General features: G+C 44.0%; 1 protein-coding gene across 1 annotated transcript in view; it reads right to left on the minus strand.

Annotated features, from left to right (window-relative positions):
* Positions 1-12,661, minus strand: part of cstf1 (cleavage stimulation factor, 3' pre-RNA, subunit 1) — a 39,167-nt gene extending 26,506 nt beyond the window's left edge. The window contains exon 1 of the mRNA XM_060909890.1: positions 12,575-12,661. The gene's annotated coding sequence lies outside the window, so the exon portion shown is untranslated. The remainder of the gene's footprint in view (positions 1-12,574) is intronic.
* Between the last annotated feature and the right edge of the window lie 789 nt (positions 12,662-13,450).

A 13,450-nucleotide genomic window follows, 5' to 3' on the forward strand; every position in this document is an offset into this window, starting at 1 on the left:
AGCCCTAGATCGAGGGAGATTATCAGTGGTCTTGTATGTCTTCCATTTTCTAATAATTGCTCCCACAGTTGATTTCTTCACACCAAGCTGCTTACCTATTGCAGATTCAGTCTTCCCAGCCTGGTGCAGGTCTACAATTTTGTTTCTGGTGTCCTTTGACAGCTCTTTGGTCTTGGCCATAGTGGAGTTTGGAGTGTGACTGAACGAGTTCAAACAGGTGCCATTAATACAGGTAACGAGTGGAGGACAGAGGAGCCTCTTAAAGAAGTTGTGACAGGTCTGTGAGAGCCAGAAATCTTGCTTGTTTGTAGGTGACCAAATACTTATTTTACCGAGAAAGTTACCAATTAATTCATTAAAAATCCTACAATGTGATTTCCTGGATTCTTTCCCCCATTCTGTCTCTCATAGTTGAAGTGTACCTATGATGAAAATTACAGGCCTCTCTCATCTTTTTAAGTGGGAGAACTTGCACAATTGGTGGCTGACTAAATACTTTTTGCTACTAATCAGAACAAGCTCTTTCCAGTGGTATAATTATTTTTATGGTAGACCTTGTCATACATTTGTAATATGCATTTGAATTATAGGCGCAAAATGTTTTTGTTTTTTTTTAATTTTTCAAGTCTAATAAATCAGAAAGTTTGAATTCTTTTGAACACATACCTAGTTGCCTAAAGAGTACTATAACATGAGCAATAAATAAGAAAATTTGAAAGATCTGGTGTGCTTTAATGTGGAGACATGGGGCGTCAAAGTTGCTCCAAAGCACATTTTTTTATGATTTTCAGCAAGCCATAACTTGGCAAATATTGAACTGTGAACTTTCTATTTTAGTATTTAAAGGTGTCTGGCATTGAAGAACAATCCTTGAAAATTTCATCTATCTTGCATGAATAGTTTAAAAGTAATGACTTATGGAAGTTAGGTCCGTTTTCTGTACCACGCGTTTCAACAGTGAAATTGGGGCCACGCCCCTTTTTAAAGCCCCTGTATCTCAAACTAATAAGAAGAAAGAAGAAACCGTTATTTGTCACGTGCACACTTCAAGCACAGTGAAATTCATCCTCTGCATTTAACCCATCTGAAGCAGTGAACACACATGCGCGCGCACACACCCAGAGCAGTGGGTAGCCACACTACAGCGCCCGGGGAGCAGTCAGGGGTTAAGTACCTTGCTCAAGGGCACTTCAGCCCAAGGCCGCCCCACGTTAACCTAACTGCATGTCTAATGAAGGTACAAGCCTAAAATTTTGTACACTATTTACTGGGCACACTGACAATATTTCCATAATTTTTTTTTCTGCTCCGTGCTCTCACGGAAGGCGGTCGCATTTCTCTGCCTCTCCCTTCCCTTATCTTTCCTGCTTCTGCTGTCTTTTCTGTCTAGTGTCTATACTTTTGAGAGACTCTCTCCGCACTGCTCTCCAAACTAAAAACCATGGAATTGATAAACTGGTCTCTTCACGCAATTGACACAATCTTCTCTCGAGAAGCCTGGGTTTGGGGGAACCAGCCTGTCCTGCCGGAACGCTCACAGCTGGCTACACAATGGATGTGTGGGAGCGGTGGCGGGTCGTGTGCCTGGCAGTTCTTTCTGTGGAGGACATTGAAGACATCTACCTATTCGGAACCATGATTACAAGACTTTTGCTGATTGGATTAGGCATTGCCCTGGTTTATCAAGGAAATCAGAAAACGGTGACAGCTGTCCAAAGCCCCATAAAGCTGCCCGACATGATTGAAGCAGTGGGCAGAGCTGTCGGCACTCAGACTGTGGCTATTCAGAATTTGAACCGCAACATGGATAACATCATGGAGAAGCTTTCAGCTTTGCAAAGGAGAATGGATTCGATTCGAAGACCAGAATGGACAGACAGAGTAGTCGTGTAAAGGAATGTGTCTACTCGCCCCAAGACCAAACAATCTCAATCTTATCTGCTTTCGGCTCCCTCAGACAGCACTGGCCTTGGCCAAGGCCGTTGCTGGGGAAACAATTCCCCCCCAGAGGTCACTGCTGTTAGACTCTCTCGTATTCCTCCCCCCTTTTCCCACGGCCGCCGCTTTGACCCCAGTGTGACAAGTCGGGAAGCGCCGTCTGGCTGCAGGACCGGACTGCTTGTTTGCGCTGGATTACCTATACCTCTGCCCCTCCCCCCCTACCATGATCGCCCTCTCCCTCACCCCCTTCCCCCTCGAGTCCCGAGTCATGTGTACTGTGTTTTGTTTTTTTTTTAAATTGTTCCCACACTGTACTCCCCACAGGAGCATAGTGTGGGGTTGCTTTTTTCACCTCCCCTCCCCTCATATTACTACTGTATTTTTCATCCCTGTCTTCCTGTCCCATCTACTCCCCCTGTGTCAACTGTATGCATGTGTATATGTATGGACGGGTTGATGGCTAATTTCGCTGGTATTTGTGACTAGTGACAATAAAGGGTTCATTCATTCATTCATTAAGTATGAAGCAAATCTGAGATGGTCAGTAGCGAGGCCTCTGGTGATTTCACATGGATTGACCCACAGAAGGGACCTGTTCATGTCAGTATCACTTTAAAGCACAACAGTATCAAAATGGTGGGGAAAAAAAAAAAAATCCAGTGCGTGAAAATTCTGCAAATACAGCATGTCCAAACTGGTTTGAGCTGGCAGGAAGCCTACAGGAACTCAACTAAGCACTGTTTACAACCGTGGTGAGCAGAAAAGCCTTTCAGATCGCATGACACTCAAATCTTGAGGTGGATGGGCTTCAACAGCACCACAGGACCACATCAGGTTCTATTCCTCTCAGTCAGGAACAGGAATGAGGCAACAGTGGGCTCAGGCTCAGATACTGGGAAGTTGAAGACTGGGCAAACATCACGTGGTCTCTCCTCAATCTTTCCAGCCGTGTGCATGATGGATTCAGATGGGACCAAAAACCCCAGAGATAGTTACATTATTATGGAACACTGATCATACCACCATCTCTGATTTCCACGGAGATCTCTTCTCGACTGACAGACCATAATTACCACAGGCATCCTCAGGAAACATTACTCATCATACACCTTATTATTGTGTACAAGTAACTAGCTTAACGTGACCAGACGTCCCGGTTTGACCGGGACAGTCCCGATTTTGAGCTGCATGTCCCCTGTCCCGACAAAGGTCCGTCGGGACGCTGAAATGTCCCGGTTTACACCAAACACTAACAAACTGTCCCGGTTACAGCGATCATACATAGCCAACGAGATGTCAATAAAGCTTCTAGCAATTTAGCATCAATGAGCGTGTGTGCACAGTCAACCTTACAATGTATCTATTTGTACAGTATTGCAATATAGAGGCTGCGTTATAACGTTTTTTTGCGCTAGCGGCTGTCAACTACTACGCGACAATGCCGCACGCATGAGCGCTGGGAGGAGATGTTGGCGCACTTCAAGGGTAGGGAGATTCCTTACAGCAATGTCAGCCAGCTTTGCCAGCTTGCCATGTGCCGACCTGGCACCAATGCTCCAGTTGAGTGAATATTTTCACACATGAGCAACACCTGGACTGATGAGAGGAATCGCATGACCGTGCCTACTCTCAAAGCCTTGCTCATTACCCGGGCCAATTTCGACGATACTTGCTCACAGTTTCACAGCAGGCTCTCGGGAAATAAAGCGCTACTGGAGCAAATTCCCTCATCATGTAAATATATGCAATAAAATGGCATCTTCTTTAGGGTGGGTGGGTTGTGTTTCTGAAACATTTTTTGTTGTCTTTCATCTGTTTCATGTGTCTTTAATCTGTATCACGGATTGTCTCGACTTGTTTGATGCTGTTGTCAACTCAGGGTTCATGTTTTCAAAATAGTTAATAGCCGACACTGGTTACGATTAAACAGAGGCATTTTGGGTAAAGGTTCAGAGGTGACAACGATTAGGCTCACGCGCTCGTTGCTGTTACAATGCATAGCCTATTGTTTAAAAAAAAAAAAACAAAGTTCATCGCATAAAATGTTGATGTTAATATGCAAGCAATGCATTTTCACAAAGGTGAAATAAATCAGTTGAAATTTAGGCTACTGGCCTATTCCCTATCATCACATCTGTTGTCTGATTTTCTATGGAGTCAATTTTGTGCCAGAATGTTCATACAATACTTTTGAAATATCAAACAAAAACGACAAATCAAAATACAAAAAAAAGTAAATTTTTTTAGACTGGCAAACAAATTATTTGTGTAATCGTGCAAAATATCAGTCTATTACTCTTCAGAAACCTTTTATTTTTGTTCCGCGTCTTAGTTTTGTTTGACGTAATTTATTTTGGTTGTGATTCCAGCTTTCTCGTTTGCGCTCCCTGACTTTTTGCTTGCAGTTTTGGCACAAACTTGACGTGTGGGTGGGCTGTCCAGGAACGCATTCCCATTGGGTAACTTGTGTTTGACTTACAGCTACGCTCAGCCATTCCCTACTCGGACTTTGGCGGACTGTTTGACGAGTGACCGATCCATTGACGGTAAACAAGGATGGAGTGGACTTCAGTGGCGACTGTGATATTGAATTAATTCAACAAAGTGCAAGTGCGGGACAAATGTGTTCTATGTGTTGCAGTAGTACACATTATGCAGGTGTTTCGTGGCAAGTCAAATGTTAGACTTAGCTCCACTACCCAATATAATAGCTGTCTTGCTAACGTTAAACACGCTTGCATAATGTGTACTACTGCAACACATACAACACATTTGTCCCGTACTAATCGATAATAATCGATCACCTAATAAGGCAATATTGTGATCAGGGGTTGACACAGGGAGAGATTGCATTAAAGTGCCATTCCACCATTGGATGTATTTTTTGGCATAAAATACAATATATTTTATGACAACATGACTAGACAGAGAAATCTTTTAGCTTCAAAATGATATATCAAACATAATTTTTTGACAACGACAAGTATATTAATTTTGCGACCAAAGTCACCTACCCTTTTAATTTCTGCGCGGTAGTGAAACGTGATGTCATCGGCAGGTTCCCCTTCTTGTGTACCACGTCACGTGTGACGTGGCACAGATTATCAGCAATGGCGGATAGAACGCGATTGTCAGCTTCGGAAAAGAAGCGAAGGAAAATAGCAAGTGATGCCCAAAGGAGACGGTCGATGGTGAATATCGGCACAGCAATCGACAAGTGGAAATCGCGTTCTATCCGCCATTGCTGATAATCTGTGCCACGTCACACGTGACGTGGTACACAAGAAGGGGAACCTGCCGATGACATCACGTTTCACTACCGCGCGGAAATTAAAAGGGTAGGTGACTTTGGTCGCAAAATTAATATACTTGTCGTTGTCAAAAAATTATGTTTGATATATCATTTTGAAGCTAAAAGATTTCTCTGTCTAGTCATGTTGTCATAAAATATATTGTATTTTATGCTAAAGAATACATCCAATGGTGGAATGGCACTTAAAGTCTTTTAATAAGGGATCATTTTAAAATTAGTCCGCGGCACCTCCGCAGAAGACTGGCCTGGCTTCGTCTCTACCGCTGTTTTGTTTTCTCGAGATCTCGAATTAGTTGTGTTGTTTCCTCGAGATCCTGAATTAATTAGGTCGTTATCTCGGGATAACAAGGTGAATAAAAAAAAGATTACATGAAGGGCCTCTCTCAGCAATAGAGTGCTCCGAGATGATGCTAAAAATAGTAACCATGCGGTCTGCGTGGCCATCTTGGAAGTCACTCGCTCCAGAGCGCGCATAGATGGTGCGTTCATGTGCTATGGGAATTATGGTAAATACCAAACGCCGACATGGAAAGCACACATGAACGCCCCCTCTTGTGGTATTTTCCACTGGGCAACTCGTAGAAAATTTTGATACACGAGTTGCCGAGATGAGATGAACTTTAACCTTTTCGACATGGCGGCGAGCGGTACAAGACTAACTTATGAACCAAAAAAGAAGTGGTTTTCACCTACGGAAAGCTGACTCTCACCTTTTAAACGAGTCATGTTATGTGTATTATATTATTATAATATGTATATTTTATCCTAATACAAAATATTCTGTGGCTGTCCAAAGAACGCCAACAATGATCTAGATACTGGCTACTCTCATTGTGGCTACAGCCAAATTTCCAAAAACTGCGTGGCATTCAATGTGTTAAGAAAATCTCTACTTGTCATGATCAGGAAATATTCAGCATTTTTTACCTTTTGACTTCTGATAACTCGTATTCCTGCTGCAGCTGATGAACAAGGCAATCTATAATTGTTTTAGCCAAATAACAGGCCTGATTCTGAATCTGGTCCACCATCTTTAATTTGTTAACAACAACAAAAGCATGTGAACACAACACACTGGTAAATACCACTTCCCAACTGGAAAATATCATCTTCCCATAGCACATGAATGCAGCAAGAGTACACATCATAGAGTAAACATTCACCGATTCGTTTCCGCGTTAGAGGGCTTAGAAGCTTTGATTTTTTTTTTTAAAGAATTTAGACATCTGAAGTGATGGAGCACTACTGTGAAAGTTTGGATAAGCAGGCACGGGAGCGTTATGCTGAGAAGGTACGTTTCATTGGGAATGTAGATCCATACACTGTTAGTGAGAAGGAATGGAACGCTACGTTCACACTGCAAGGCTTAATGCTCAATTCCGATTTTTTTGTGAGGTCGTTCACATTAACAAATATATGCGACTTGTATGTGATCCTCAGTATGAACGAAAAGCGACCTAAAAGTGTTCCGCATGCGCATTGCAGGATACGACGACGTCACACGCAGTGAGCATGGCCAGTGTTTACGGAAGTAAAACCGCCCGGTTGCGGTATGACCCATCCAATCTAGCTTGAATAGCTGCATCCCCCCAAATGGAAATCAGCTCCCTAACCTCTGCATCCTTCCATTGAGAAGATTCAGAACCTTCACAGCCCGAAGCGTCCCTCGCATTGATGTCATGCGCAGGGGCGCAGATACGTTTTTTGAACTGGGGGGGACAAAGCTGCCAGCAAACCAACCCCAACCCCGATATGCCTGTCAAACTTGTTGTGGGTTACCATAGCAACCAAGCTCGAGCTCGCAACCTGTGCAGTCTGCGCAGCTCAACCAACCGAATATCAGTCTTTGTTTTGTTTTATGTGAGTTGTTGCAACTATGTATACACAGGCATGCAAACTGGTCAGGGGTGAAAAAGGTGAGAAGGGCGCACGGACACACGGCACGCGCGCAAAAGTACATTTCGTAGTCTACGTTACAAAAAAAATTGCAACCAGTATTAAGCAGGCAACATGCAACATCACTCATCACTTCCCTTTCAACTGTTGTGTGTACTAACTAGGTTTTATCTGGACAGGATGTTGTGTAATATACCATACCACATATACCATACGGTCAATTTGAAGATCGAGATGGTGATTTTGAATTAAAGAACAGGCGTGTACAATGGGCATTACATATTGGATTTTTTTTTTTAAATAAACTATAAGTTCATCTCGGCCTAAAAAATTTGGGCAGACGCTCCCGCGCGGCACATGCCAGCAATTCCCCCCGTCCCCCTATGAAATGAGCAACAAGTAGGAGAATTATACACGGTATCATACCTAAAATTTTATCAGAAATATAGATACGATACTATGATTCTCCCCAACATACTACTACATTAGATAAGCTAACCTCATTTATAAAAGATACACACTTGTATATGACGTATATGTGATATATATGATGTATATTCATACATTGTTACTTTATGGAAATCTTCAGTAAGTTTGGTCTTTTCATGACAGCCTGTTGTAGACCTAAATATAATGCACATGAAATGACACTCCTCACCTCAACATGACCTTTACAATCATTTAAGCCACCATGGGCAATGCTGAAACCACTGCTGCAAGCAGTACATCGTGCGAAACTGTCATTATTGTTGACCCTTATTAGACAGGGAGATTATCAGGCAGGGAGATTATCAGGCAGGGAGATTATTAGACAGAGATTATCAGGCAGGGAGATTATCAGGCAGGGATTATCAGGCAGGGAGATTATCAGGCAGGGAGATTATCAGGCAGGGAGATTATCAGGCAGGGAGATTATCAGGCAGGGAGATTATTAGACAGAGATTATCAGGCAGGGAGATTATCAGGCAGGGATTATCAGGCAGGGAGATTATCAGGCAGGGAGATTATCAGGCAGGGAGATTATCAGGCAGGGAGATTATCAGGCAGGGAGATTATCAGGCAGGGAGATTATCAGGCAGGGAGATTATCAGGCAGGGAGATTCTTTTGTGTAATCTGAGCTGAAGTGGGTTTTGTATTTTGGTTTTTTGGGGCGCGCGCTCTCTCTGCCATGCCGATCCTGTAGGCCGCACTGACTCAGCTGAAAACTTAGGTCCTCGACAAAAGAGAAGCCCGCCCACACTGAAGGCTGATTGGCTTATTTTGCTGAGTAACCCAATCAGGATGCTCTTTGTCTCGCACACTCCGTCATATGCGCTCTCTCGCGCGCCGTCGTATGCGCGAGGCAGGCAGACATTAATGTTTCGATTGGGTTTTTTTTTTTTTTTTTTAAATCGCGAGTCTGATTGTGTGGCGCTGCGCAACACACTGGTCTGTGTATGGGAAACCCTGCATTGCTTGCGCTCTACAGCCAGAGCAAGCTAGAACAAGCGGTTGTCATGGGGATTTGAAAAGACGCTTGGTGCTTATTTTTAGGAGAAAAACACAGTCAGCTTTCTAGCTCTCGAAAAAAAAAACTATTTGAAAACCATCCATTGTGAAGAGGGAATTTCTCTATACCACACCACTAAGCTGATCATGTGTTCGTTTTCATATCTCTCACATCTGGCGACAGTAAGCTATAGCAGCTGGTATTTACATCTGTAGCCGTCTTATGGAGCAAGCTAACGTTACGTCTTAAACTTGATTTCAGCACGTATGTTAAAACATATTAGACATAGTTACATTTATGTACACATTTCTGGCACTGTAAAAGACTTGCCTCAACACGTAACAGCAACAAAATCCAACGACTTTTCCAGTTATTCACCCCCGAGCGCGCTGGAAACTGTTCCATTGGTATGTTCAGATCCAGTCGCGAGATGAGGTTGCCAGCTCTCTCTATAAAAAGGTGACTCTGCGGTCTGAATCTGTGGAATATTCGTAAGCAAGGACTGGCAACCAGCAGTGGGTTGCGCACCAGCTTGATCAGAACTCCAATGGAAAAGAAGCGCGTGTTACTGTTTATCTCGATTGGCTGTAAACCTTGTAAGTGAAATGTTTGGCAACAATAACGTTGTAGCCTGCCTACCCCCCCCCAAAAAAAACTCTTCGGATCTACACGATTCACACAAGTGACCTATTTTGGGACCAAAACGGCGAATTTCGCCGAAAGGTGAGGAGTTTGCATGTGTGATACACTGCCGTGCACCTCAATAAACCGAATGGTAATTAGTCTTTTGATTTTTCCGTGAGGTTTGCCTTATGCAAAGAAAGACAGCATAGACGTTTTTTCCTCCCTATAAGTGGGGGGGACCGAACCAAGTGAATTTAAATCTGGGTGGGACGAGTCCCCCCCCTCTATCTGCGCCCGTGATTATGCGCCATGTTGTTGTAACTTTTTTTGAGAGACCCGCCGCCTACTTCAGCGCAGAATAGTGACGTTTGTGGCTTGTTGATGACGTGTAAGTCGGATGAATGCGACCTGGCGGTTCAGACTGAAGTCGCATATGAAAAGAGCGGATAGGAATCGGAATTAGGACCACATATCCAAACGGCCTGGGTCAGATTTGAAAAAATCGGATCTGTGTCGTTCATATTGTCAATAAAAGATCGGATACAGGTCACATATAGGCGAAAAGATCGGATTTGAGTCACTTCAGCCTGCAGTGTGAATGTAGCCGAAAGCTGACCCCAACTTGTTGCCGCATAATTATCAATTATTTTAGTCAGTGAATAAAATGTAGGCCTGGTATGTAACTTGTACTAACAGCATGTGTACATAAACATTACTAGGCCTAGATCTTAAATGCCATTTGATGCAACAAATGCACTGCAGTAGACATAAGCTACCTAATGTCTCATCTCATCTCATTATCTCTAGCCGCTTTATCCTTCTACAGGGTCGCAGGCAAGCTGGAGCCTATCCCAGCCGACTACGGGTGAAAGGCGGGGTTCACCCTGGACAAGTCGCCAGGTCATCACAGGGCTGACACATAGACACACAACCATTCACACTCACATTCACACCTACGGTCAATTTAGAGTCACCAGTTAACCTAACCTGCATGTCTTTGGACTGTGGGGGAAACCGGAGCACCCGGAGGAAACCCACGCGGACACGGGGAGAACATGCAAACTCCACACAGAAAGGCCCTCGCCAGCCCCGGGGCTCGAATCCAGGACCTTCTTGCTGTGAGGCGACAGCGCTAACCACTACACCACCGTGCCGCCCAGCTACCTAATGTGACAAATATATCCATTAATCATTGCTGAAAGGACATAGAAAAGATAATAGTTTGTATCACAGGCTGAAGTGACTCAAATCCGATCTTTTCGCCCATATGTGACCTGTATCCGATCTTTTATTGACAATATGAACGACACAGATCCGATTTTTTCAAATCCGACCCAGGCCGTTTGGATATGTGGTCCTAATTCCGATTCCTATCCGCTCTTTTCATATGCGACTTCAGTCTGAACCGCCAGGTCGCATTCATCCGACTTACACGTCATCAACAAGCCACAAACGTCACTATTCTGCGCTGAAGTAGGCGGCGGGTCTCTCAAAAAAAGTTACAACAACATGGCGCATAATCACGGGCGCAGATAGAGGGTGGGACGAGTCAGATTTAAATTCACCTCGTTCGGTCCCCCCCACTTACAGGGAGGAAAAACCGTCTATGCTGTCTTTCTTTGCATAAGGCAAACCTCACGGAAAAATCAAAAGACTAATTACCATTCGGTTTATTGAGGTGCACGGCAGTGTATACATAGTTGCAACAACTCACATAAAACAAAGACTGATATTCGGTTGGTTGAGCTGCGCAGACTGCACAGGTTGCGAGCTCGAGCTTGGTTGCTATGGTAACCCACAACAAGTTTGACAGGCATATCGGGGTTGGGGTTGGTTTGCTGGCAGCTTTGTCCCCCCCCAGTTTTTTGTCCCTCCCAGTTCAAAAAACGTATCTGCGCCCCTGCGCATGACATCAATGCGAGGGACGCGTCGGGCTGTGAAGGTTCTGAATCTTCTCAATGGAAGGACGCAGAGGTTAGGGAGCTGATTTCCATTTGGGGGGATGCAGCTATTCAAGCTAGATTGGATGGGTCATACCGCAACCGGGCGGTTTTACTTCCGTAAACACTGGCCATGCTCACTGCGTGTGACGTCGTCGTATCCTGCAATGCGCATGCGGAACACTTTTAGGTCGCTTTTCGTTCATACTGAGGATCACATACAAGTCGCATACATTTGTTAATGTGAACGACCTCACAAAAAAATCGGATTTCACAAAAAAATCGGAATTGAGCATTAAGCCTTGCAGTGTGAACGTAGCGAAAGTGATCAGAACAAATCCGGATACAGTTAAGTTGTCCTAAATTTGATGGGTTAATGGCAGCCAGCCACTGTCGTCTCCTCCGCTCGCTTTTCTCCTGTGCTGCAATTCCCTGGTTTGTCACGACTTTAGGGAGTCTGTGGAAGCTTTTGCCACCCTTTCCCCCCGGCTACTACAGCCAACAATGACACACGTATTCGGCATTTTGCTTCGCTGAGCAACAACAATGCACTGACACAGCGACGTTTGACTTCCAATATGGCCGCCACCGGGTTCGCGACAGCCCGAGGAAAGCCCCCACAGGAGCGCACAGCATTTGCAGCATAGGCTGCCCAACTCAGTACAGGAACAAAGCACTTACAGTGTGTGCAGTAGGCTTGGTGCGCATTGTTCTGCGCCTCTCGGAGGAAGGGCTAGGTGCCCTGGAAATCTTTGGAAAAGGTACATTTTCTTTTCGGCATAATTGCTGCGGCATTACTGCTGCTAGACAAAGAACATTCGCGCCAGTTAATGTTTATTTTATTGTTGCATGGCAACACGTTCTGTTGTCTGGAATAATGTGACTAAATAAACACCCATGCCACAGGGCCAGTAACCAGGGAAGCCTGCGATTCCTGTCAATTCATCAAAATAGTAAATGCAGCCATTTCTCCGCTAATGATCATTTCTCCACGCTGCTCAGTCGCAAACGTCGCGAGTGGCGAAAACCGGGACATATCCGTGTCCTGACAGACTTTTGTCGGGACTCGGGACACACAACCCCAAATCGGGACTGTCCCGGTAAAACCAGGACGTCTGGTCACCCTAAAATAAAATCTAATCCTACACACAGACTGGATGTTTTTCTGAGGTATCTGTGCAACATTAGCTCCGTTATTTAGCTTGCAGGCTAGCTAACATGAGCTAGCACTTCGCTGCTTACACTTAGCCTGGTAGCCAGAGGAGCTTGAACATCACTCAGTTTCCCAACAAACTACTAATTAAATATTATTTCACATACACAACGACATTTTGTTTTTCTCCAAAAGAATTAATGAATGAACGACTTACCAGAATTAGCCACACACACCTCCTAAAAGCGCCAGAGCCACGCACAGAATTATGGGAAATTACCCGCTCAAGTAAAAGCCTTTTGCTTTAACCCAAATGACTGCCTGAATGCCTACACATGCGCACTACGTAGCTGAGAAACAATGGCTTCGAATTCATACTTAGTGCACTAGGTTTTGAATAAGAAGTCATTTGTGATGTAACCACCACACAACAAGAAGCCTTTGAATCTCTCATTCGTTTGGAGGTTCATGGAGTAGCGTGCGGTTTATGGCAAAAATTATATCACGGTATACATGCGTGCCCTTTCATTTCATAAGAACTATTTATTAACCGATATATTTGGTATTTCCATGTAGAAGTGTTATAAAGTCTGACTGGTTGTTTTGACCTTGATTATAAACACGTGCATAAGGCTTGTGGGCCTGCAAGTTGTGCTTGATAAGTAGCAGCTGACTGAAATACTGTATGTACAGTGGTGTGAAAGTGTTTGCCCCCTTCCTGATTTTTTGTCACACTTAAATGTTTCAGATCATCAAACAAATTTAAGTATTAGACAAAGTAAACACAAAATGCAGTTTTTAAATGAAGGGTTTTATTATTAAGGGGGGAAAAAAATCCAAACCTACATGACCCTGTGTGAAAAAGTGACTGTAGGGCCAAATTACTCAATTCTGATTGGTCAATCAAGGAGGGCTTTTTTTCCTTAACACTGGGCCGTATTTCTGAAATGCTATTGGCGAGATCGTTGCTTGGTTACAGTTACAAAAATTAGCAAATTTTGTCAACAAAATGGCTGACTCAGCAATGCCGCGTTTCGCTATATCTCATCTCATCTCATCATCTCTAGCCGCTTTATCCTTCTACAGGGTCGCA

This window comes from Neoarius graeffei, chromosome 26 (genome assembly GCF_027579695.1).
Source record: "Neoarius graeffei isolate fNeoGra1 chromosome 26, fNeoGra1.pri, whole genome shotgun sequence".
Classification (NCBI taxonomy): domain Eukaryota; kingdom Metazoa; phylum Chordata; class Actinopteri; order Siluriformes; family Ariidae; genus Neoarius; species Neoarius graeffei.